The 26,304-nt window shown below is 44.2% G+C and overlaps 1 protein-coding gene and 1 non-coding gene across 2 annotated transcripts in view; both read right to left on the reverse strand.

Moving 5' to 3' along the window:
- The window catches only part of LOC132837100 (histone H4), a 1,051,674-nt gene that overhangs the window by 222,786 nt on the left and 802,584 nt on the right, over positions 1-26,304 (reverse strand). The window lies entirely within an intron of this gene.
- Positions 18,229-18,357, reverse strand: LOC132837404 (U6atac minor spliceosomal RNA). The gene has a single exon (XR_009647531.1). It is a non-coding gene; the product is annotated as a U6atac minor spliceosomal RNA (small nuclear RNA).

The raw sequence follows: 26,304 nt of genomic DNA on the forward strand, positions 1-26,304 counted from the left end.
GAGGCTCTCTTTATACTTGCCCCTGTCTCAGGAAAGCAGCCAATATAATCAAAGACTCATCTGACACCAGTTCTATGCTCCTCCACCCTGGTCTGTCAGGTGGAAAATACAGAAGTTTGAATACACCATTCAACAGACTCAAGAACTGATTCTCTGCTGTTATTAGACTTTTGAATGCACCTCTCAAATTTTAATGTTAATCTCTCTCTCTGCACCTTCTCTGCAACTTTAACACTTTATTCCAGATGCTGTTCTATTAACCTAATGCACTTTGTATGATATGGTCTGCCTGTAAGGCACTCAAAACAATACTTTTCATTGTATCTCTATACATGTGACAATAATAAATCAGATAATATCAAGTGAAAAACTGCACCCTCATGTCGCAAAATCGGAGAGGTACAGGTTGATAGCTACAGTCACAGGAAATCCCTGACATTACAGCACCTGACAGGAACGATTGATAATTAAACTCCCTTATTCACAAAGCAGAAACTGATGGTGACAGATGAAAGTTCAGCTCACACATTCACATCGCATAAACTGTCAGGAATTGACAATTACACAGACATATTCACCAAACAGAAACTGACAGCTATAGATGGATAACTATATTTATGTATTCACACAGCAGAGTCTGAAGGTACAGATTGACAATTAAGAAAATGACAGGTAGACAATGATAACTGAACTAGTCACATATTGATAGGGAAGAATCTGACAGGACAGATTGGTATTGGCTCTCTCAAATTGACGCAGTAGAAACAGATTGACAATGATACTCTGGTGTCAAATAGCAAAACCTGACAGGTACTGTTTGATAATTGCACTGAGAAATTGATTATAGCTAAAACTGACAGGTAGAGATCAATATCTGCATTCATACAGAAGATACTGACAGGCACAAATTGATGACTGCATTTAATACTCATACAGCAGAAACTGGCAGGGAGATACTGAGAATGACACACCCATTCTCAAAGCTGAAACTGACAGGTTCAGGTTGATAACTACACTGTCAAGATACATAGCAGAAACTGTTAGAGAAAGATTGTTAAGTAAATTCACACATTCATAACGGCAGAAACTGACAAGTATATATTCATAACTAAACTCTCCATCCCCATCGGTGAAACACATAGGAACTGATCCTATTTATTTAAAATATATTATCAATCAGTTTCTGCCAGTTTCTACTATGTGGATAGGAGTTCAATTATCAATCTATACCTGTCAGTTTATACTATGTGAATGTAGTTATCAATCTCTCCCTGTCACTCTCTAGTAAATACATTTCGGACATTGCAGAGAGTGACAGGGACAGAGACAGATTGATAACAATAGTAACACTCTCATTTGCATGGCCTATACTGACAGGTACAGGTTGACAGCTGTACTCCCACATTCACCTCGCAGGAACTGACAGGTATGGATTGATAAGGAAACTCTCAGATCCAGACACAAACTTGTAATGGGTAGCCCCATTGTGGAGTTGTAGAGGTATTGGTTAGGAGCTGGTTCTCAGTGAATTGGTGTAGATTTCTTTTGTTACAATCACCAGACAAAGAGCAACTCAGGCCAAGAATGGAGTCAGACCTGTAATTATGTTTGAAATGCTGGCTTGAAAGAAACACAGCCTCATGATTATAAAATGAATATTATCTTGAAAGGTTTGATACTGTCAAACTCACTTAATGTTGACTCACAGGGCATGTCTCTTCTCTCTTCCTCCAGACAATTACATGAAGGAGCAAGACGATGTAACATTCTCTCGGTATGAAGCCAAGTGTGATCAGTTCCTTCTAACAAACAGCAGGTATGTTATCGCTGTCAGACTGAAAAACATACTTTCCACAGTCACAGAACAGCTGAATTAGACACACATGGAACTCAATTTCGAGAGAGAAGTTTTCACAAGCATAGTCAAATACCACTAACCAATTATAACTTATTTTTAATCCCTCTCCATTCTCAATTCACATCACCCCATTTCCAATAAATGTTATCATTCACAGCTATTGAGTCATCAAGATATACAGCACTCTTTAGTCCTACTCATCCATGACAAACAGATGTCAGAAACTAATCTAGTCCCACTTGACCCATATCCCTTTGAACCCTTCCTATCCGTGTACCCATCCAGATGCCTTTTTAAATGTTATAATTGTACCAGCCTCCTCCTCCTTCCTCTGGCAGCTCATTCCTTACTTGTACCATCTTATGTGTGAATCGTTCCCTGTTTACCTTAAACCTACGCCTCTAGTTTTATACTCGCCCACCTCAGGGAAGAGACATTGTCCCTTATGATTTTATAAACCTCTGTGTGGTCAGCCCTAGCCTGTTCAGCCTCTCTCTATAGCTCAAATCCTCCAACCCTGACAAATTCCTTGTAAATCTTTTCCGAACCCTTCAACATTTCACAATATCCTTCCAATACGAAGGAGACCAGTATTGCATGCACTATTCCAAAACTGGCCTCACCAATGACCTGCACAGCCACAACATGACCTCCCAACTCCTATAATGGATGCACTGACTAATGAAGAAAACGCCTCAGCCCATTGGCCATGTGATCAAGGCCCTGTTATACTTTGAAGGAACCTTCTTTGCTGTCCAATTTTGGTGTCATCTGCAAACTTATTAACTATACCTGCTATGTTCAAATCCAAATCATTCACATAAATGATGAAAAGCAGTGGATCCAACACACCACTGGTCACAAACCTCCAGTCTGAAAAGCAGCTCTCCTCCACCATCACCCCCATCTTCTACCATCAAGCAAGTTCTGCATCCAATTGGCTACCTTCCTTGTATTCCATGAGATTTAACCTTGCTAACCAATCTCCCATGAAGAACCTCATTGAAAGCCTTACTGAAGGCCATATAGATCACATTCACCACTCTGACCTCATCAATCTTCTTTGTTACTACTTCAAAACAACTCATTCAAGTTCATGTCACACGTTTTCCCACGCACTAAACCATGCTGACTAGCCCTAATCAGTCCTTGCCTTACCAAATGCATGTCAATCCGGTTTCTCAGGATTCCCTCCAACATCTTGCCCACCGCCGATATCAGACTCACCGGTCCATAGTTGCCTGGCTTTTCCTTACCACCTTTCTTAAATAGTGGCACCACATTAACAGTCTTCCAGTCACCCAGCACCTCACCTCCGACTATCAATGATAAAAATATCTCAGCAAGGTGCCCAGCAATCACTTCCCTACCTTCCCACAGAGCTCGAGGGTGCACCTGATCAGGTCTTGGGGATTTATCCACTTTTATGCCTTTCAAGGCATCCAGCACTTTCTCCTCTGTAATGTGAACATTTATCAAGATATCACTATCTATTTTCCCACATTCTATTATCTTCCATATCCTCCTTCACAGTGAACACTGATGCAAAGTACTCATTTAGTATCTTCCCATTCTCCCATGGCTCCACGCATCACGTGCCTTGCTGATTTTGAGAGACCCTATTCTCTCCCTAGATACTCTTTTGTCCTTAATCTATTTCTAAAAACTCTTTGCATTCTCCTTACTTCTATTTGCCAAAGCTGTCTCATGTCTCCTTTTTGCCCTTGGGATTTCTCTCTTAAGGATACTCCTACTACCTTTATACTCTAGGGATTCACTCAATTTCTCCTGACTACACCTGACATATGCTTCATTTTTTCTGAACCAAAACCTCAATTTCTCTCGTCATCCAGCATTCCCTACACCTACCGGCCTTTCCTTTCACCCAAACAGGAATATACTAACTCTGGACTCTTGTTATCGCATTTTGAAGGCTTCCTATTTTCCAGCCTTCACTTTACCTCCAAACATCTGCCCCCAATCAGCTTTTGAAAGTCCTTGCCTAATGCTGTCAAAATTAGCCTTCCTTCAATTTTGAACTTCAGCTTTAAGAACCGGTCTGTCCTTTTCCATCACTATTTAAAAACAAACAGATTTATGGTTGCTGGCTCCAAACTGCTCCCCCACTGATACCTCAGTCATCTGCCCTGCCTTATTTCCCAGGAGTAGGTCAAATTTTGCACCTTCTCTGGCAGAACCATCCACATACTAAATCAGAAACATTCCTTGTACACACTTAAATTCCTCTCCTTCTAAACCTATGGCAGTCCCTGTCTACATTTTGAATGTTAAAATCCCCTACCATAACCACCATATTATTCTTACAGAGAACTGAAATCTCCTTACAAATTTGTTTCTGAATTTCTTTTTACTGGCTATGAGGGAGTCTGTAATACAATTCCAATAAGATGACCATCCCTTTCTTATTTCTCAGTACCATCCAACTAACTTCCCAGGAATATCATCCCCAAGTACAATAGTAATGCTATCCCTTATCAAAACCGCCACGCCCCTCCTCTCTCACCCCCACTTTCTAAGCTTACTGTAGCATTTGTATCCTGGATCATGAAGCTAATTCTCTCAGAACATTTAAATGTTAATTAAGAAATTTTCTTCGAATTTTAAAAGTCTCTTCTCCATTCAAGCCTTTAACACAATGGTACTTCCAGACAATGTTTGTAAAAACCTACTATTACGGCCTTTATATTCTTACATATATCTGAAATCTGTGTATATTTGTTCCTCAGTTTCCTTCTGACTGTTGGGCCTATAGTACAGTCCCATCATGGTGATTATCCCTTTCTTATTTTAACCCAGATCTTTTCACTGGATGAACTTTTTCAGAAATATTTTCTCTAGTTAGAGCAGCAATGTTTTCCTTAATCAAAAATACCATTGAATACAGACGCAGAAATTATCCTCAATTGCTGTTTTTCTAACAAGTTCTTCATCCTGGGGTCATTCTTGTAAATGTACTCTGGGCTCCCCGCAACACAAGCACATCCTTCCCGAGATAATGGCTCAAAGCTGCTCACAATATTCCAAATGCAGTCTGACCAGAGCTGATAGAGCCTCAGCAGTACATCTCTGCTCTTGTATTGTAGCCTCCTTGAAATAAATGTTAAAATGGCATTTGCCTTCCAAACTGCCAATTGAACCTGCCAGTTAACCTTAGAAGAATTCCTGAACTAGAACTCCCAAGGTCCCTTGCCTTTGAGATTTCTGAAGCCTTTCCCTGTTCAGAATGTTATCAACCACTTTATTCCTTCTAACAGAGTGCATAACCTCACAATTTCCCACATTGTATTCCATCTGTCACTTCTTTGTCCACTCGTGCAGCCTGTCCAAATCCTTCTACATCCTCCGCACCTGCTCAGCAATACCTGCCCCTCCACCAACATGTGTCTCATCTGCAAACATGGTAACAATGCCCTCAGTTCCTTTGTCCAGATAGTTAAGGCATAACATGAACAGTTGTGGTCCCAACACTGATCACTGTGGATGTTCATGAGTCACCGGCTGCCGTTTTGTAAAAGACCCTTTTTATCCTAACTCTCTGCCTTCTGCCAGGCAGCCAATTCTCTACCTTTATCTTATTTAGCAACCTGCTGTGTGGTACCTCATCAAAGGCCTTCTGGAAATGCAAATCAATTACCTCCACTGGCTGTGTTGTCTAACTTGCTTGTTACTTCCTCAAAGAATTCAAACAGATCCGTCAGGGAAGACCTATCCTTAACAAAGCTGTGCTGACTCTGCCCTATTTTACCATACACTTTCAAGTACTCTGCAGCCTCATTCTAAACAGGGGATTCTCAAACCTTAGGAATGACTATGTTCTAGCTACGTAGCCAATAGTTTCCTGCCTCTGCCGCCCTCCTTTCTTAAACATGTGTTGCATTAGCCATTTTCCAGTCATCTGGGACCCTGCCTGACTCTAGTGCTTTCTGAAAGATCATCACCAATGATCTACTCTGCTGTCTCCTTCAGTTATCTGTAGTATAGTCCATCCGGTCTTGGTGATTTATCCACCTACAGCTTCCCAGCATCTTCCCCTTACCAATGGCCAATGCATTCACTTCTGTCTCCACGTCTCCCTTGAAGTTCTGGTTTGTCGCTGGTATCTTCCACTGTTAAAAACTGATGGAAAGTACCTCTTCAGATCCTCTGCCATGCCGTGGTTCCCCATTACTACTTCTCCAGCATTGTTTTCAAACTGTCCAAATGTCCACTCTTGTCTGTCCATAACTGTTTAGATATCCAGAAGGGCCTGCAGCCCTCTTTTACATTAGTAACTCGCTTATTCTCATATTTCACTTCTTTGCCCCCCTCACCTTTTTTCTTTTAAAAGTTATCTCTGTTTTTTAAAGACTTTCAAATATTCTGCTTCCACTAATCTTTACCACACTATGTGCTGCTTCTGTTGCCTTTATGCTCTCCCTGACTTCTCATGTCAACCAGGGTTGTCTCATCCTCCCCTTAGTTGAAAAGCATGGTGCTGGAAAAGCATAGCAGGCCAGGCAGCATCTGCGGAGCAGGAGAGTCAACGTTTCAGGTATAAGCCATTCTTCAGGAATGAGGCTGGTGTGCCAAGTGGGCTGAGATAAATGGGGGGAGAATTTGGGGGAGATGCGCTGGGAATACGATAAGTGGAAGGAGGTGAGGGTGATAAGTTGGAGAGGGGTTGGGGGCAGAGAGGTTGGGAAGAAGAGTGCAGGTCAAGAGGGCTGTGCTGAATCTGGGGGTTGGGACTGAGATAAGGTTGGGGAGGCAAAATGAGGAAGCTCGAGAAATCTACATTTATCCCGTGTAGTTGGAGAGTTCCTAGGTGGCAGATCGTTCCTCGAGGCGCTCTTCCTCGAGGCGTCGTGTGGCCTTGGTCTGGCGATGGAGGAGGGGGAGTTAAAAGTGTTTAGTCACGGGTGGTTTGGTTTGTTGTTGCGGGTGTCCCAGAGGTGTTCCCTGAAACGTTCCGCAAGTAGGTGGCCCGTCTCCCCAATGTAGACGAGACCACACTCTCCACCAATGATCTCCGCCACATCTCCTCCACTTCCCGCACCTGAACCCCACCCCTCCAATAGCCTCCAGGACAGAACCCCACTGGTCCTCACCTTCCACCCCATCAACCTGCGGATACATCGTATCATCCTCTGTCATTTCCACCACCTCCAAACAGACCCCGCCACCAGGGATATAATTCCATCCCCACCCCTATCAGTGTTCCGGAGAGACCACTCCCTCTGCAACTCCCTTGTCAGGTCCACACCCCCCACCAACCCAACCTCCACTCCCGGCACCTTCCCCTGCAACCGCAAGAAGTGCAAAACTTGTGCCCACACTCACCCCACCCACATCCCTCAAAGGCCCCAATGGATCCTTCCATATCCGTCGCAATTTCACCTGCACCTCCACACACATCATTTACTGTATCCGTTGCACCCGATGTGGTCTCCTCTACATTGGGGAGACGGGCCGCCTACTTGCGGAACGTATCAAGGAACACCTTTGGGACACCCGCACAACCAACCCAACCGCCCCGTAGCTGAACACTTTAACTCCTCCTCCCACTCCGCCAAGGACATGCAGGTCCTTGGCCGCCTCCATCGCCAGACCCTGGCCACACGATGCCTGGAGGAAGAGCGCCTCATCTTCCAACTAGGAACCCTCCAACAACACGGGGTGAACGTAGATTTCTTCAGCTTCCAAATTTCACCTACTCCCACCTTATCTCAGTCCCAACCCCCGGATTCAGCACCGTCCTTTTGACCTGCAATCATCTTCTCGACCTCTCCATCCCCCACCCCCTCTCCGGCCTATCACCCTCACCACCTTCCACCTATCGTATTCCCAGCGCCCCTCTCCAAAATTCTCTCCATTCCACCCCTCCCTCCCCCATCTCAGCCCTCTTGGCACACCAGCCTCATTCCTGAGAAAGGGCTTATGCCCGAAATGTCGATTCTCCTGCTCCTCGCATGCTGCCTGTCCTGCTGTGCTTTTCCAGCACCACACTTTTCAACTCTGGTCTCCAGCATCTGCAGTCCTTATTTTCTCCTAGTTGATCTCATTCTCCCCTTAGTATGTTTCTACTTTCTTGGGATGAATTTCTGCAGTGTCTCCTGAATTAACCCAGAAACTCCTGACATCGCTGCTCCATTGTCTTCACTGGTTGACTCTCGCTTCCAACCATCTCTGGACAGCTCCACCCACATGTCTTCGTAGTTACCTTTACTCAATTGTAATCCCGTTACATCTGATTCAATCTTCTCCCTCTCAAGCTGCAGGGTGAACTCTATTAGGTTATGGCCACTGCCTCCAAGGAGTTTACTTAGATTAGAATACTTATTTAGGTTAGATTAGATAACTTAGTGTGGAAACAGGCCCTTCAGCCCAACAAGTCCACACAGACCCGAAGCGCAACCCACCCAGACCCATTCTCCTACATTTACCCCTTCACCTAACACTACAAGCAATTTAGCAATGACCAATTCACCTAACCTGCACATTTTTGGACTGTGGGAAGAAACTGGAGCACCCGGAGGAAACCCACGAAGACGCGGGGAGAATGTGCAAACTCCACACAGTCGCCTGAGGCGGGAATGGAACCTGGGTCTCTGGCGCTGTGAGGCAGCAGTGCTAACCACTGTGCCACCCACAACTTTGAGCTCCACTTTGAGTTCCTTCACTTTGAGCTCCATAATCAAGTCTCCCTTATTACACGTCACTCAATCCAGAATGATCTGGACCTGAGTGGCCTCTGTCACAAACTGGTCCAAAACAATCTCTCAGATAATTCCATGTTTTCTTGAGAACCTGTTTTTCCCAGCCCACCTATATATTCATGTCTCCCATGATTATTGCAACAGTTCCTTACATACTTTAATAATCTCCTGATTTATTTTCTCCCCCCCCACATCGTGACAATGGCTACACAAGTTCCATCGGGGTCTTTTTCCCTTTGTAGTTTCTGATCTCTACCCTCATGGATTCTACACCTTCTGACTCTATTTCGCTTCTTGCTAACAAGGCAGCCCCTCTGACTCTGCCCATTGCCTTTTCGATAGCTTGGATAATTAGTTAACAGCCCTGAACCCGCTACAGCCTTTTCTCTGATAGCTACAGCATTGTGAATGCCAAGTTCAATCTGGCGTACCAGCTGATTTACCTTGTTCTGTAGTCCATGTGTATTCAGTTACAAGTCCCTCAGTCCTGCGTTAATTGTCCCGCTTCTCATACGTGTCCCCTTATCTGCGTGCTTGAAGTTAGATTCCTGATACTTTCTTGTTGTGGAAATTTTAACCTGTGCTGAGCACTTCCCCATTTTGTCTTTTCCATAATTTTGCACGCAGCTGAAAAACAACCCCCTTGTTTTAGTTTAAAGTCCAATATATAGGCCCTGGTTATGCCATTTTCCAGGACTCTGATCCCCGCATCATTCACATGTAGCCTGTCACATCGGAACAGTTCCATCCTTCCCCAGTACTGACTCCAGTATCCAGTGAATTCAAACCTCCTGTTTCTCCTACACCAATCGTTCAGCCCCATACATCTTACTGTTATAATCTTGCTGATGTTATGGCTCAGGAAGTAATCCAGAGATGTTTTACTTTGTTTTTTTTTAATTTATCCCTGAGCTGCACATATTCCTTCAGCAGAACTTCTTCCTTTGTTCTGTCTATAGTGACAAACTGGATCATTCCTCTGCAGCGTGAACCCAGGCACCAGGCAGGCAAATTTGCCTTCTATTCCCCTGACTACACTTTCTGATTACACTTGCATTTCTCTTCTCCTTCCTCTTGAATGGCTCCCTCTCCCCCAGTGCTGTGGTCAGTTTGCTCATCCTCCCTACAGACCCCACTCTTATCCACACAGGGAGCAAGAATCTCAAACATGTTTGACAAGCTGAAGGGCTGAGGCTCATTTAGCACTACCCTCTGGTTTCCTCTATCTGCATCACTCATAGTCACACCTGACCACTGATCGATTTGAGACAGTTCATCTAAGGGGTGTGATTGCCTCCTGAAACAGAGCATCTCGGTAACTCTTGCCCCTCTCTGATGTGTGGCAGTGTTTGGTGCTCAGACTTCAGCACAACAATCTGAGCTGGAATCTCTCAACCAACACTTATGGTTGTAGTAGCTATGAACCACAATGGGGTCCACCTGCTCTGACATCATGCAATCATGATACCTCGCCTGGTCTGGCCCCTCCATTTCAATGACTTGATGCTTAATTTGATTTTTAAACATTTCATACTGAAAGAACATCCACTATTTTTGGGGAGATTAATTGACCATGCTCAAGAGGCAAAAATTACGTAAGTGCAGATATCTTGAAAGAATGTGTGGCTGGCACAGATTAGAGATGGGAATGATCACTATCATAGAAGGATTTGAAAAGAAGGACAAGAAATTTGTTAAACTGTTTCTTTTCCTCAATTTGTGACCTCTTTAGGTCAGTGAGCTCAGGGTGAGGAGAACAAAACTCAGTGTGAGTGAGCACACGGGCAGCAGGGTGCTGGATGAGCTGAAGATTACAGGGAGGTTGAAAGTGGGAGGTGGATCAGGAGTGTGTTACAGTCATTCAGTCTTGAGGTTACAAAGGACTGGATGAGATTTTCAGCACCTGGAGCTGAGACTGTGTTGGAGTCAGGCCACGTTACTGAAATGGAAATAAAACGTCACGGTAAGAATGTGGCTCTGTGGCTGAAAACTGATCTCCAAGTTTGATGTTCCCTTAATGTTGGGAAGAGCCTGGTCCAGATAGTTACCTGAGGGGCCAATACAGTTGGAGTTAGGAAGTCTGTAACAGGGACTGAGGCCTGCAGCTCTCAGTGAACAAAGGATCAGGAGAAGGCCTTTCAGCTGTTCCACTATTGAATGAACTCATGGCTGGTGTGTGGAGTTCACCCTTTGGTCCATATCCCTGAATACCTTTGTTGAACAAAAGTTTATCTGTCTCAGACTGAAAACTAACAAGCTTTTCCACCCTTTTCATATCAAAGTCATTCCTCACATCTCTCTCGAACAGACTCTGCTCCCAAGTTCTTGATTAAATTGGAGGCAATTTCTATTCATCCAGCACTGGATGTTGGGACGTTGGGCGAGTTGGAGGGATCTCCAAGGGAGTGCTGGTCACATACACATGCTCCCCAGTCCTTTGTGGTGGTGGAAATGGCTGGTTTGGGAGGTTATGCTCAAGATATGGTTGATAAAACCCCTCTCATTCTCGTCATCCTCCTTCCAGCACTGTGGGAAAATATACGCAATTTGGCTGGAAGACGAGGAGAGGTGAATATTATTTAACGAGGGAAAACCTCTGCAGAAAGCTGCAGCATGGAATGGTGGGTCCTTCTGCTTGAAAGATGAAAAACTAGCATCAGGTTCAATGGGTATTCAGGAAGGGAAATAGTCAGTTGGCTTTTATTTAAAGGGAATGGGGAGAAAAATGGAAGTTTTGCGAAAACTGTACAAGACACAAGTCAGATCACATTTGGAATCCTGTGAATAGCTTTTGCACTTTGTTTTGGGAAAGGCAGTCCATCGAGTTTTCAGGAGATTGATCCCGGATATAGGAAGAATTTCTCAGGAGATGAGTTTGAGCAGACTGCTTCTGTACTCATTGAAGTTCAGAAGAATAAGACAAGACCCTTTGGAAAGATTCTGAGGAGCTTGACATTGTAGATTCAGGGAGATAGTTACTACTTATTTGAAAGTTGAGGACATAATCTGAGTAAGGAATCGCCTATTAAAAACAGATGTGGAGGAATTCCTTCTCTTTGGGTACTGAATACTGCAGGGGCCTGTAAAAGCTGTGCTGCTCTGTGTCCAAGGCTGAGATAAATAGATTTTTAATTAGTAAGGGATTCAAGGGTGGGGGCATAAAGCAGGAAAATACAGCTGAAGATTATTGGATCAGCTCTGATCTCACTGTATGGTGATAGCAGACTTGCCGGATTCAGTTGCATCTGATGGTTTTAAACATCTTTTCTGGGTTCTCACTTGATTTGCCTTTGTTTTCAATGGATTTCACAGGGTATTGAAAGAAGACGATTTGCAATGAGGCGACTTAAAACCAGGCATCACTTCCCGATCTGACCAAGCTGCTGAGTTTATTGACGTCTGAACATCATTGGATTTTGCAGGAAAAAAGCACTGTTCACAGTCGGGGAGAAACCATATGTGTGTTATACATGTGGACAAGTCTTCAGCAGACCATTTGCCCTGTCACAATATAAATACAGCCACACTGGGGAAAGGCCACTCATCTGTTCCAAAGGTGGGAATGGATTCACTCAATCATCTATCCTGCTGAAACCCCAGCAAGTTCACACAGAGAACAGACCTTTGAAATGCTCAGAATGTGGGAGGTGCTTTAAAAACTCTGGGGCGCTGATATCCCAACAACATCCTCACTGTGATGAGAGACCCTCATGTGCTCTCACTGTGGGTGTGGGTTCAAGCCATCATCCAACTTCATTAAACACCAGCGGATCCACACTGGGCAGAGACCATTCACCTGTGGGAAAGGATTTTCTCATAAAACACCAGTGATCTCTCGGAAGTTAGAGGCTGTCCTGCTGCACAGACTGTTGGAAGAGATTCATTGTGAAATCCAAGCTGCTGAAACACCAGCGTATTAATGAGAAATGACAGAGCCTGGTTTTTACCGTGAACATCTCCCCACTTCATAGTCCCACCTGATGTGGAGCTATGTCAAAGAACTTAATTATTTTTGTAATTGATAACTGAATGATATCCACTGGGGCAGGTTTTCGCTGAAGTTAATGAACTCCAGCTCAGTTAAAGGGATGACTGTAACAAACCTATTTCTAAGTGTTCATTGAAGTGATCTCACTCTGACTGTGTTGTAGAAAAATCAGTGTTTTAAAAATTACCAAGAGATACAGAAAATCCTTCATGAAATTAAACTTTAATCTTGCAAAATCAAAGCTGTGGGAGCCCATGAAATGTATTCCCTGTCTCCCCACAGGCTCTTTGTTCTCCTGCAACTTATACAGTTGTTCTTCCTGCGCTTATTGGATAACATTAGCAAAGCCAATCATGCTGGCTTGCTTTATCTTTCTAAACTAAATACCATCTGCCACACAGGTTAACTGTGATGGAGAGAACCAATCACATTACAACATCATCAATGTCAGTATTAGCTCATGTACCAGGGATTCGGCTAACCTATCACAATGCACTATCATTATCTGTTACTGGAACTCTGCAATATGATACCGGGCATTCACTACAACACTAAGTTAACTGCCAGAGTAACTTCCATAACTGAAGGAGTTGGAATTTGCTGTTGATCACACCCAGCACCCAATTGGATTCATTGTAGTCTTTTTCAATGACCTTGTGGAAATTCTAGCTTGGTTACAGGTGTTTACAAAGAGATTAAAAAGTCAATTATATCAAATTTGTAGTAAACACCCAGCTTGCTAACACTTTCTAATGTTCTTAGCACTTCCTTTTGAAAAGGTTCCCTTTCTCTCTCCTTCATCTTGGAAGGAGCTCATTCAGCTTCTTTGTCTTCAGATTGAGATAATCTGAGTAGCTGTCTCTTCCATGTCCCTCCTTTCCCTGAAACTGTCTCTGAAGTTCCACTTTGTCAGAGTCCTGAATACGCAACTTCGTCTAGCTCCTCACCTACCTTGGGAGCTCCTCGTGTCCATGAGAACCAACTTCTCGTCTCTTGACCATTTTCCCATTCAATTGCCGAGCATCCAACCTCCTCCCATTCACTGATATTGGTAACAGTTCATGCTCTTGTCTGGTAAGGTCTCTCTCACCTTAATTCCACCATCATCATCCATCCAGTGAAGACCAACGTGGCCTCATTTCCTTTCCAAAAAACCTAGAAGTTGGTAACCCTCAAGGGAGGACCCTATCCCTGGCTTCTGCTATTCTCAACCACATGATACCATGAGGTGAGTTCATCCAAAGTCTCAGCATTAGTGTTCATATGTCTGCTGACATTATCCAATTATTCCATATCCACTGTTGCTAAATTATCAGACTGTGTATTCGACAGCACTAGATGTTTTATTGATTCACAGGATGTGGGCACCACTCGCTCATCCAGGGCAGTTAAGAGCCAACCACATCACTGCAGATCTAGAATCACATACAGCAGACTGGGTTATGGACACTGTTTCCTTCCTTTAAAGGACTTCAGTATACCAGGTGAGATTTTCCTACAATCAATTCCATATCTTCATTCAACTCATCCATCATTGTAGAACTTAAAACCAAATCCTCCGAACATGACCTGGGTCCCTAGTTTAATAGTCTACCAACAATACCACTAAGGTACTGCCTCCATGAACAGAAATTTGCTCCAGTTAAAAATTGTAAAAATCCCTCTTGCTCACTAGAATATCCAGTCCGTAACTCTGTGATATCTGCATATTGGGCTGTGTTGCTCCCTGGCCTTGTTACCTGCACTTCCTCACTGATATAGCTGCATTCCACTCATTCTGCCCTCTTTAGCATCTGACTGTCAGTCATTCCATTATGGTTTTGCCTGAGTAGGAAGTTCTGATATTCCATCCCTCAACCAGTCTGCCTCTCTCCTTGTTAATATTTGTTCAAAACTTGCCCTGCAATCAAAATTTTCGTCATTCAAGGGAATACCATTCAATGGGTCCGTGCCCAATGTTTATTTTGCAAACTCTCCTGAAGGACCTTGAGATGTCCTGTTACACAAAACGTGCTCCATGTGACTGAACTTCTTTTACAGTGTTAGGACAGAGATTGCTTGTGTGCCGGAGGAGTCTCAAATGGTGCTACATATTGTGCAATCAGAGTACCCACTTGGACTTTCATTCAAACGTAAAGTCATCGAGGCAGCTCAGAGTGGTTGGGCCAAGGATACTAACCTGAGAAACTCCTGCAGTGATGTTCTACGTTTGGGATGATTGACCACTAAGAATTACAAGCATAAGAATCTGGATTAAGAGTTGGCTATCTGGAACTTTGAGCCCACTCTGCCATTTAATAAGATCATGGCTGAACTTTTCCCAGCCTCAGCTCTACTTACCCAGCCTCTCACCATAACCCTGAATTCCTTTACTCTTCAAAACATTATCTCAGCTTGAAAAACATTCAATGAGGAAACCTCAACTACTTCACTGGGCAGGGAATTCGACAAATTCACAACCCTCTGGGTGAAGAAATTCCTTCTCAATTCAGTCCTAAATCTGCTCCCCCTGATTTTGAGTCAATGCCCTCTTGTTCTAGGTTCACCCGCCAGTGGCAACTTTTTTCCTGCTTCAATCTCATCTATTCCCTTGATAATTTTATATGTCTCAGTAAGATTCCTTCCCCACCCACCTCCCCCCCCACCAATCTTCTAAAGTCCAATGATTATAATCCCAGCCTACTCAGTCTCTCCTCTTAAACCAACCCCCTCAACTCAAGAACCTAGTGAGCTTCCTCTGTAACCTCTTTAGTGTCAATACCTCCTTTCTCAAGTAAGGAGACCAAAACTGCACAGAGTACTCTAGATGTGACCTCACCAGCACCCTATACAGCCACAACATATCCACCCGCTTTTAAACTCAATTCCTCCACCAATAAATGATGATATTCCATTTGCCTTAGTATTTACATGTTGCATCCGCAGACCAGCCTTCTGCGATTTAAGCTCAAGGAAACCCAGGTCCCACTGCACAGTAGCTTACTGCAATTTTTTACTGTTCAATTAATAGTCCTTTTTACTATTATTGCTCCTAAAATGGATGACTTCACATTTACCAACATTGTACTCCATCTGCCAGACCTTCACCCACACACTTTAACATATGCCTCTAAACATTTGTCATCTGCAAACTTCAACACACGTGGTTCTCAACTCCACACCATTGCAGTCCGAACACTGATCCCTGAAGCACACCACTAGTCATTGATTGCCAACCAGAAAAGCATTCAAATTTCCTCACTCTTTGCTTCCTGTTAGTTAACCAACTCTCTGTCCATGCTAATGGATTGCCTGTAATGCCGTGCACCTTCATCTTATGCAGCAGCCTTTTGCACGGCACCTTGTCGAATGCCTTTTGGAGATCTAGATATATCACATCCACTTGGTCCACATTGTTCAGCGTACTTATAAAGTCTTCATAGTATTCTAGCAGATTAATTAAGCTGTGGCTGGCGATTGGGACAATTTCTATCGAGATTCCTTGCTATTTCTTCCTTGATAATAGACTCTAGCATCTTGCCACTACATATGTTAAGCTAACTGGCCTATAATTCCCCATTTGTTTTCTCTACCTCCCTTTTTAAACAGTGGCATCACATTTGCTGTTTTCCAATCTGCGGAACTGCCCCAGAGTCCATCTAAGTTTAGAAAATCACCAAGAGTGCCATCTCTTTTCGTCCCCTTGGATGCAATCAGTTAGGGCCTGGAGACTTTTCTACCCTTATATCCGTTAGTTTGTCCAATTTCTAGGTCCTCACTGCAACAGCTGGAGAAGAAATTGCAGGAGTCCTGGCTGATACTTAGCCACAGGTGAGGTCACAGAAGAGTGGAGGGTGGCAAATGTACCATTATTCAAGAATGGTTGCAAAGAAAAACCTAAGAAAGCAGTAGATATTATCTATGTGGACTTCAGTAAGGCGTTCGACAAGGTTCCCCATGGGAGACTGATTAGCACGGTTAGATCTCATGGAATACAGGGAGAATGAGCCATTTGGATATAGAACTGGCTCAAAGGAAGAAAACAGAGGGTGGAGGTGGAGGGTTGTTTTTCAGGCTAGAGGCCTGTGACCAGTGGAGTGCCACAAGGATCGGTGCTAGGTCCTCTACTTTTTGTCATTTACATAAATGATTTGGATGCGAGCATAAGAGGTACAGTTAGTTAGTTTGCAGATGACACCAAAATTGGAGGTGTAGTGGACAGCAAAGAAGGTTACCTCAGATTACAGATGGTCCAATGGACTGAGAAGTGGCAGATGGAGTTTAATTCAGATAAATGCAAAGTGCTGCATTTTGAGCAAGCAAATCTTAACAGGACTTATTCACTTAATCGAAAGGTCCTAGGGAGTGTTGCTGAACAAAGAGACCTTGGAGTGCAGGTTCATAGCTCCTTGAAAGTGGAGTTGCAGATAGATAGGATAGGGAAGGTGGTGATTGGTATGCTTTCCTTTATTGGTCACAGTATCGAGTTCAGGAATTGGGAGGTCATGTTGCTGCTGTACAGGACATCGCTTCGGCCACTGTTGGAATATTGCATGCAATTCTGGTCTCCTTCTGGTTAGAAAGATGTTGTGAAACTTGAAAGGGTTCAGAAAAGATTTACAAGGATGTTGCCAGGGTTGGAGGATTTGAGCTATAGGGAGATACTGAATAGGCTGGGGCTGTTTTCCTTAAAGCATCGGAGGCTGAGGGGTGACCTTATAGAGGTTTACAAAATTATGAGGGGCATGGATAGGATAAATAGACAAAGTCTATTCCCTGTTGTGGGGGTGTCCAGAACGTGAGGGCATAGGTTTAAGGTGAGAGGGGAAAGATATAAAAGAGACTTAAGGGGCACCTTTTTCACACAGAGGGTGATACATATATGGAATGAGCTGCCAGAGGATGTGGTGGAGGCTAGTACAATTGCAACATTTAAGAGGCATTTGGACGGGTATATGAATAGGAAGGGTTTGGAAGGATATGGGCCGGGTGCTGGCAGGTGGGACTAGAATGGGTTGGGATATCTGGTCGACCTGGACGGATAGGACCGAAGAGTCTGTTTCCATGCTGTACACCTCTATGACTCTATGACTATTAGGCCTTAATCTATCTTAGGTAAATTACTTGAAGATTCTGAGAGATATGATTTACATGCATTTGGAAAGATTGGGTTTGATATGGAATGGTCAGCATAGCTTTGCGAGTGTGTGAGATCTTATGTTTTGGAAAGACAAATTAAGGTCAGAGTTTCATGGAGGAGTGTAGTGGAACAGAGGGAACTTGGAGTTCAAGTTCACAGTTCTGTCAAAGTGGAGTAATAGGAAGTTGGAAGAATTGAAAAAGGCAGGTTATCATTTAAGTAGGAGAGAAAGTTCAAAATTTCTGTGCAAAGGCTACAGCAGGTCACAAGGAAAGCATTTATTTTGAAAGGAATGGAGTATGGAAGTAGGTAATTGTTGCTGCAAATGTACAAGGGATTGCACATCCGGACTACTGCGGACAGTTTTGGTTCCATTCCTTGAGGAGGGATGGAGTTGAGTTGGAGGGAGTTCAAAGGAGATCACTGAATTGATTGAGTAAAAAGTGAGGTCTGCAGATGCTGGAGATCAGAGGCTGAAAATGTGTTGCTGGTTAAAGCGCAGCAGGGCATGCAGCATCCAAGAAGCAGGAAATTTGACCTTTCGGGCATAAGCCCTTCATCAGGAATCACTAAGTAGATGGCAATGCCTTCACCATTTGTGTGTTGTGTTAGGCCACTAGGACCCCTTCCATCCTTATCAAGGGGAGTGCTAACGTTCTCTCCTTTCATACAACACATAAGCCCTCCTGATGAAGGGCTTATGCCCGAAACGTTGAATTTCCTGCTTCTTGGATGCTGCCTGACCTGCTGCACTTTAACCAGTAACACATTTCCAGCCTTCAGTCACTGAATTGTTTGCCAAAATGAAAGGTTAGTCTTATGAGAAGGGATTGGTACAATCTCGACTGGGAAAACACTACTATCATAGGGCAAGCCAGACAGAGAACAGCCAGGGAATTCCTAGAGGCATGGCATTCATCCACAAATTCCATCAACAGACACATCGACCTGGACCCAATATACCAATCACTACAGTGGACAGCTGAAACTGACACCCGGAAGCGGCAAGGACAGACCACTATAAATGCCGGAAGAAACATCAAAGAAGCGCCTCGCAGGAGGCTCCACAGCACTGATAATGTCTCCTAGCCAGGGGACGAAACGTTTACAACAAAAACTTTCAGCTCGGCGAACAGAACCACTACTACAGTGGCTGTTGGTTTGTGTGCTGTCATGAGTCCTAGTGGTCGCAGCAGTCTGGCTGTCAGTTCCCTGATGTATGGGAGTGTGGCCAGTCCTTTGGGTTGTGGCATGTCCTCATTTCGTTGTCTTTCCCTTAGGCATCTGTTGATGAAATTGCGCGGGTGTCCGTTTTTGGTGAATACCTTGTATAGGTGTTCCTCCTCCTCTTTTTGTAGTTCTGGTGTGCTGCAGTGTGTTGTGGCCCTTTTGAATAATGTCCTGATGCAACTTCGTTTGTGTGTGTTGGGGTGGTTGCTTTCATAGTTCAGGACTTGGTCTGTGTGTGTGGCTTTCCTGTATACCTTCGTGGAGAATTCTCAATCAATCTGTTGATTGCCCCAGAACAACAGCTTATTGTTTGAGAAAGGTCCGTTTTGGCCTTGGTCGTTGGGGGCAAGGAGCCATTTGCTCTTGGTCTAGCATCATTCACATGAGGAGTGTTTCATTTCATTGCCCTGAGTGTTTCTTTGATGACACAACGACAGGTGGAAGGACAGGTAGTATTGAGGAAGGGGTAAGGCTGCAGAAGGATTTACAAGAAAAATCCCAGGGATAAAGAGCTTGTCATACAAGGAGGGGTTGAGGAATATGAGTCTGGACTTGTTTAGAAGGGTGAGGATGAATCTGTTTGAAACTTGGAGAATACTGAGAGGCCCGGATAGTGTGGACATAGTCTCTCCTACTCGTGGAAACATTTTCTCTAAGACCCGAAGGCACAGCCTCAGAGTGAAGGAACTCCCTTTAGAACGGAGATGAGGAGGAATTTCTTCAGCCAGACAGTGGGGAATGTGTGGAACTCATTACTGCAGACGGCTGTCATTATGTCTTTAAGACAGAGATAGGTTCTTGATCTGTACGAGGATAAACTGTTACAGAGAGAAGCCAGGAAAATGGGGTTAACAAACATATCAGCCATGACGGAATGGCAAAGCAGACTTGATGGGCCGAATGCCTGCTATATCTTATGGTCTTGGACTAAGAAACTAATAGCCTGTTATACATTACACAGTTTAGGCACTGAGATGCAGAGCTTTCTGAGCATGTGCTATGAGCCAGCCACACTAAAAAGTGTTCAGGCAGCTGGACGATCAACACAACATGCAGGCTAGGATCCCACGGGACCCTGCTTCTCCCTTCTATACAGCTGCGGCTGATCTCATCCCAGCCTCACTGCAGATTCCTGTCCCCCCTCCCTTTAACCCCTCACTGATTAACAATCTGCTTGTCCCCCTCCTTCAATTTATTCAGTGTCCCAACATGCACCCACACACTGGGAAGTGAATTCCCAGAGATTCCCACCCCCTCTGCCTTGGAGAGAAGCCATTTCTCAACATTTCTCGTTTCAATCAGTCCCACCCCCTTGTCTGAAACAATGGCCCTCTCGTTCTAAATTGTCACACCTGAGGAAACATCCTCTCTGTCTCCTTTGTCAATCCCACCCCCTTTACCACCCTATAGCCCTCAGTTGGATCTCTTATTCCTCTAAACTCCAGAGCATATTGGCCTGAACTGCTGAATCTCTCTTTCAACGACAAACCCCTCATCTCTGAACATGAAATGTACAAAATCACGCTAGATGATATCTTGGATGTAGCTTACAAATCTCAAAGTGAGTTAGTCGTAATTTCCGAGAAGTCTGCAGCCCAGAAAAAGGCCCAAGTCTGTGCTGGTCAGAAACAACCACCTCAATATTCTCTTATCCCTCTTCCCCAGCACTTGGATCCATAGCCTTGACATCAGAGTGCACATTTAAAACCTCCTTCAATGTGATGAGAGTTGCTGCGTCTACCACCCTTACAGGCAGTGACTTCCAGATTGCGCACCACCCTCTGGGTGAACAAGATTTTCCTCAAATCCCTTCAAAACTTCCTGGCCCTTACCTTCTATCTATACCCCTCCCCCACCATTGTTAAGCGGGGAAAGTTTCTTCCTGCCTCCCCCATCTTCATCCCTCATCATTTTATACATCCCTCTCTTTCAATCTACTCTGCTGTAAGGATAACAACTCCAGTCTGTCCAACCTCTCTCAATCACAACTCTCCAGGCCCCAAGGCAATATGCTGGTAATTCTCCCTGTGCACCCTCTCCCACTTCATTTAGATATGTACCATTGGTAAAGTGTCTTTTATTTACAGCTCACTCCAATAGTGCATCAGGGAGGAAACATACAAGTTATTTTGCAGTGAAAAAGAGGGCAGTTAATTTTTAATCAGCAGAGTTATGTTTTTAGCAGGCGGTTAATGTAAAGTCACCATTGTCTTATTAGACAGAGGGAGAAAGAGGTGTGGGGGAGAAAAAGCAAACAATTGTTTTATGGTTTAACCTGAGGGACACCACATCTAAAGCACAAGGAATGATCACTCACAGCAATCTCACCCAGAGCAGCAATTGAACGCATGCTGGCAATGTGACTGTACATTGTAAGCCTACTATAGAATCAACTGAGCTAACCAACCCCAGCATGGCCAGTGGCAAAATTATTGGGTGGCACAGTGGTTAGCATTGCTGCCTCACAGCGCCAGGGACCCAAGAACAATTCCAGCCTCGGATGAATGTTTATTGGGAGTTTGCACTTTCTCTCCTTCTCTGCGTGGGTTTTCTCTAGGTGCTCCGGTTTCCTCCCACAGTCCAAAGATGTGCAGTTCAGATGGAGTGGCCTTGCCATTGTGAGAGAGTTATGCACGCTAGGAGGATTAGTCATGGGAAATGCAGTGTTACAGGGATTGGAGAGGTGGTGGGTCTGGGTTGGTTGCTATTCAGAGGGTCAATATATGGAACCAATAGGCTAAAAGGCCTGCTTCCACGTTGTAGGATACTATGATGTGCAGGTTAGGGGGATTGGCCATGGTAAATACAGGGTTATGGTGGGGTAGGGTCAGGACTGGGTGGGATCCTCTTCACTGGCTTGGGACAGACTGGATGGGTTGAATGATCTCTTTCCACAATGTATGGATTCTGTCGACATCAATGTTTAGCTCAATGAGGTGGGGCAATTTATTCCGGTCTCAATTTTGATGAGATTCACTTTCAGTTTCTGAAATAATGGGGAAGCAAAATCCTATGTTTTCAGCTCCCCAGGGTATGCCCTGCAGATGTCAATTTGAATCTTGCTGTGGCAGGTGGTGGATTTGGAATGCGATTTTAAACAAAAACAGATCTGGAGTTGATGACTGTTGAACAAACAATCATCTGGTTCAAAATTGAAGATTGAAGATTGAGGTGAGGAGGAGTTTCTTCTCTGAGGGTTGTGTGTCATTGGAACTCCTTGCCACAGAGAGCTGTGTGTGGGGACAGGAGCAGGTTTAAGGCTGGAATACATACATACATAGATTCTTGATCAGTTAGGGAATTGAGGGTTACATGTTAACTGCAGGAAAGTGAGCGTGAGGAATGGTGCATCAGCCACAATGCTTTTGAATGGATGAGCAGGTTTGAGGGTCCGAATGGTCTTCTCCTGTTCCTGTCTGTGATGGTCCTTTAGGGAATGAAATATGAGCTCCTTACCCACTCTGCTCTGCACGTGATTCCTAACCCTTTGCAAACTCTTCACTGCCTTCTGGCTGAGCAAGTCGATTGGTTCAAGGACATTTTGGAATTGAATCTACTTCCCACCTTGGCAGAGATGGCCACATCCTGTTCAGACTACAGAGAAATAACATTTGTCAGAGTCAGTTTTTGACTTGTTCCAATTATGTGTTTTGCCAAGGGAAACTGCTCTGTATAATGACCCCAAATATTCACACCTCCTCCTGTACACACAGATTGTCTTTCAGGCAACGTTTGTTATTCTCATCCATTTTAATAGTCATGCAGCATGTAAACAGGCTCTTCAGCCCAACTCACCCATGCTGACAAGGTTGCCCAAACTCAACTAGTCCCATTTATCTGCACCTTTCTTATCCATGTACCTTTACAAAATGTCTCTTACATGTAATTGTACCTGCCTCTCTCACTTCCTCTGGCAGCTCATTCCATATACTCACTGTCCTCTGTGTGATAAATTTGCCTCTCAGGTCCCTTTTTAATCTTTCCCCTCTCACCTTAAACCTATGCCCACTAGTTTTGGACACCCCTACATTGGGGAAAAGACTATACCTATTTACCTTTTCTGTGCCCGTCCTGATTTTATAACCTCTGAAAGGTCACCCCTCAGCCTCCAAAGCTCCAGGGAAGAAAAGCTCCCAGCTTATGAAGCTTCTGCTTATAACTCAAACCCTGCAACCTTGGTAGCATCTTTGCAAATCTTTTCTATAACCTTTCAAGCTTAACAACATCCTTTCTATAGCAGGTTGACCAGGACTGTACATAGTATTCTAAAAATGGCCTCACCAACATCCTGTAAGGCTGTAACATGATGCCCCAACTCCTGCTGTCAGTGCTCTGACCAGTGAAGGCAAGCATGCCAAACGCTTACTTCACCACAATGTCAAGCTGCAATGCCACATTTAAGGAACTGTCTTCTTGCACCCGCTAGGTCTGTTTGTTCAGAAATACTCCTCAGATTAGATTAGATTAGACTTACAGTGTGGAAACAGGCCCTTCGGCCCAACAAGTCCACACCGACCCGCCGAAGCGAAACCCACCCATACCCCTACATTACCCCTTACCTAACACTACGGGCAATTTAGCATGGCCAATTCACCTGACCCGCACATCTTTGGACTGTGGGAGGAAACCGGAGCACCCGGAGGAAACCCACGCAGACACGGGGAGAACGTGCAAACCCCACACAGTCAGTCGCCTGAGTCGGGAATTGAACCCGGGTCTTCAGGCGCTGTGAGGCAGCAGTGCTAACCACTGTGCCACTGTGCCGCCCACAAATGATAGCATCAATAAAAATGCATCTACACAGATGCATGAATGGGCCTCTCAATATTCTTTAAGTTTCTATTAGGTTCTCTTTCATCTTTCTAAACTCCATCAAGTTAAGAACCAGAGTCCTCAACCTTTCATCACATAACAAGTGCTTTCATCACTGGGATTTTTCTTGTAACCGCCCTCCCTCCCCCCTTCCCCCTCCAAGGTCAGCACATCCTTTCTGTGAGAAACAGAACTCACTCACAAATCAGCCTGACACAAAGCCTTGGAAACAAGAACAATTTATTACGACCTTGCAAGTACCGGACTCCTCTGCAATCAAGCAAAAATGCTCACAAAAACAAAGCATGTAACCGTTCTTATTCAGTTTGCAAGTTGCGGAATCACGCCTCCCTTTTCCCAACTTATCATAAGCCGATTACCTCACTTGTTTTTTTTTCTCTCTAGTTATGTTCTTATCTGGCCATCCTGCTGTCCTTGTATGTCTGCACTCTTTGTTCCTTGTTTGTTACAGCTTGTTCTTTTATCCAGTTTCTCTTATCAAACTATAAGCTTTATACTGAAATGCCCCGACTACTTCTTTTGTGGTCAACTACAACATTTTGAAGTTATTTCTTAGTTTAAAACTATTTCTTATACAAAAACCTCTACATTCGTTAAAATCTTAGCCTTAAGTATGCTGCAAGAATCCCGTGACCGTTTGTGTAATGTTCCCCTTCCCCTCCTCCCGACAACACCCCCTCACCCATCTGCAAAAACTACATCTCTAACCACCACCTCCTGCAGAAACTACATTTCTAATCTCCCACAATTCCCCTTTTTTTCTTTTTCTCTAACTGTTGTTTCTGTATTTATTAAGTCTCCTTTAATTCATTTTCTTATGTTCTGCCCTCTTACGCCTTTTGGCGATGAGGTTCACAATCTTATACACGGTATAGAAGCATCTGATGATGTATTTGGGTTCCTTCCCCAAGGGATGTCATCAGTCAGCTCATTACTCATATTAGGACATTGACCCTACCACCAGACTCACTAATATCAATAATCCATAGATAGACAAATTGACTAACCACCTTCTCCAATTAGTGCACAGGTACCACCTTTCTCTGCCAGAATATAATCTAGAGCCATCTTGTTCTGAAGAGTCGTTAGCACTGTGGCAATCATTTTGGTCGTTATGGCTGCTACTTGGGATTAGGTTTCAGCCAATGCATCAGCAGTACTGTTGGCCAACTCTTCCAGGGAAGCTGCTAACTTTTGTATTTCTACTCCTGCTCGAGCGGTCCCATACATAGGTATCAAAGTCCAGAGAGGCAATCTCCTTTGGTTACTTTCCGGGTTACTTGCCTTCCTCCCTGTTTATTCCAAGGTGTTTTTGGGGCTCTCTTTAACAGCCTCAAGTGGGGAATTATGAAAGCAAGGTAGCAGCAGCAGCCACTCCAATCTTTCTGGTTTTGGGGTAGTGTCTGAACTGGATGGTCCCAGCACCCATTCCCGTTACATTCGCCACTCCAAACGTACTTCTCTCTGGGGATAAACGGGTAGGCCTTTAAACCACACACCCAATATGTCCCATTTAATATTCAGGGAATATTCAGCAGTAGCTTGGCTGGTGTAGCCTCAAGATGGTTTTCCTAATCGGAAGGGTGCGGTATCATTCTGATTACAGAAACAAGTGGTATTTACTGATCCTTCCGGTAGGGAAACTCTAAGGCCATCGATAGTACCCAGAGTTTTCAGCGCTGGTCAAGGGAACCATTCCACAAATTATAATTACCCCTTTCAAATCTCCAAGTTGTATCATTTGAGCCCGAGTCAAATTGTTGTACATCGTACACTTCTTCTTTGGTAAGTGGTATTACCGTGAGAGGAATTCCGGATTCCCCATGGTGTGGGATCTCAGCACATACCCAACAGTCGGTATGCCCCTTTAGTTAAGCATAATTCTGACATAAAGCGGTAAAATGATTTTTCCCACACCCCCTCTCCTTGGCAGCTAGCGCCAATATTATCGTGACAATATAAAGTTGACCACTCATTTCAGCTCACAACCCTATCTGTCTATTCCCTAACTCTTTGTATACCAGGGAGGAGTGAGTCCATGCAACACTTACAATCGTTTTGGGATACAGTTTTTTTAACCAATACTTAATAGTCTCTTATCTCAATCCATTCATTTTGCTCCGATTGACTTTCAGAGGGTTGTCTGTAGGATGAGCTTGCCACTCTGCCGAAGGGGAAGGAACATCCACGGGGCCCTTAACATGAGTGTGATGACTCCACCCTTTTTCAGCAGTTCGCATGGCTGTTTCAGTAGTCAGGAGGGTTAGGAACAGTCCCTCCCAGCTTGGATGCAGTTTGGTATCTTTCCAGGTCTTTATCAGGACCCAATCACCCGGTCATACCCGATGCACTGCAAATTCAAGTGGAGGTGTCTGGGTCAACAGACACGTCTTCCTAAGGACAGACAAAGAAGAGCCGAGCGCCACAATATAGTTCTTCAAAAACTTCTCACTGAACTCTACAGTTGGTAATTCCCCTCTTCCACCCAAGAAAGGTAGTCCAAACCTCATAAGGAGAGAGGCTAATATCACGCCTATGCGCAGTCCTGATGCGTAGCAAC

The sequence above is a fragment of the Hemiscyllium ocellatum genome, chromosome 49 (genome assembly GCF_020745735.1).
Source record: "Hemiscyllium ocellatum isolate sHemOce1 chromosome 49, sHemOce1.pat.X.cur, whole genome shotgun sequence".
Lineage (NCBI taxonomy): Eukaryota > Metazoa > Chordata > Chondrichthyes > Orectolobiformes > Hemiscylliidae > Hemiscyllium > Hemiscyllium ocellatum.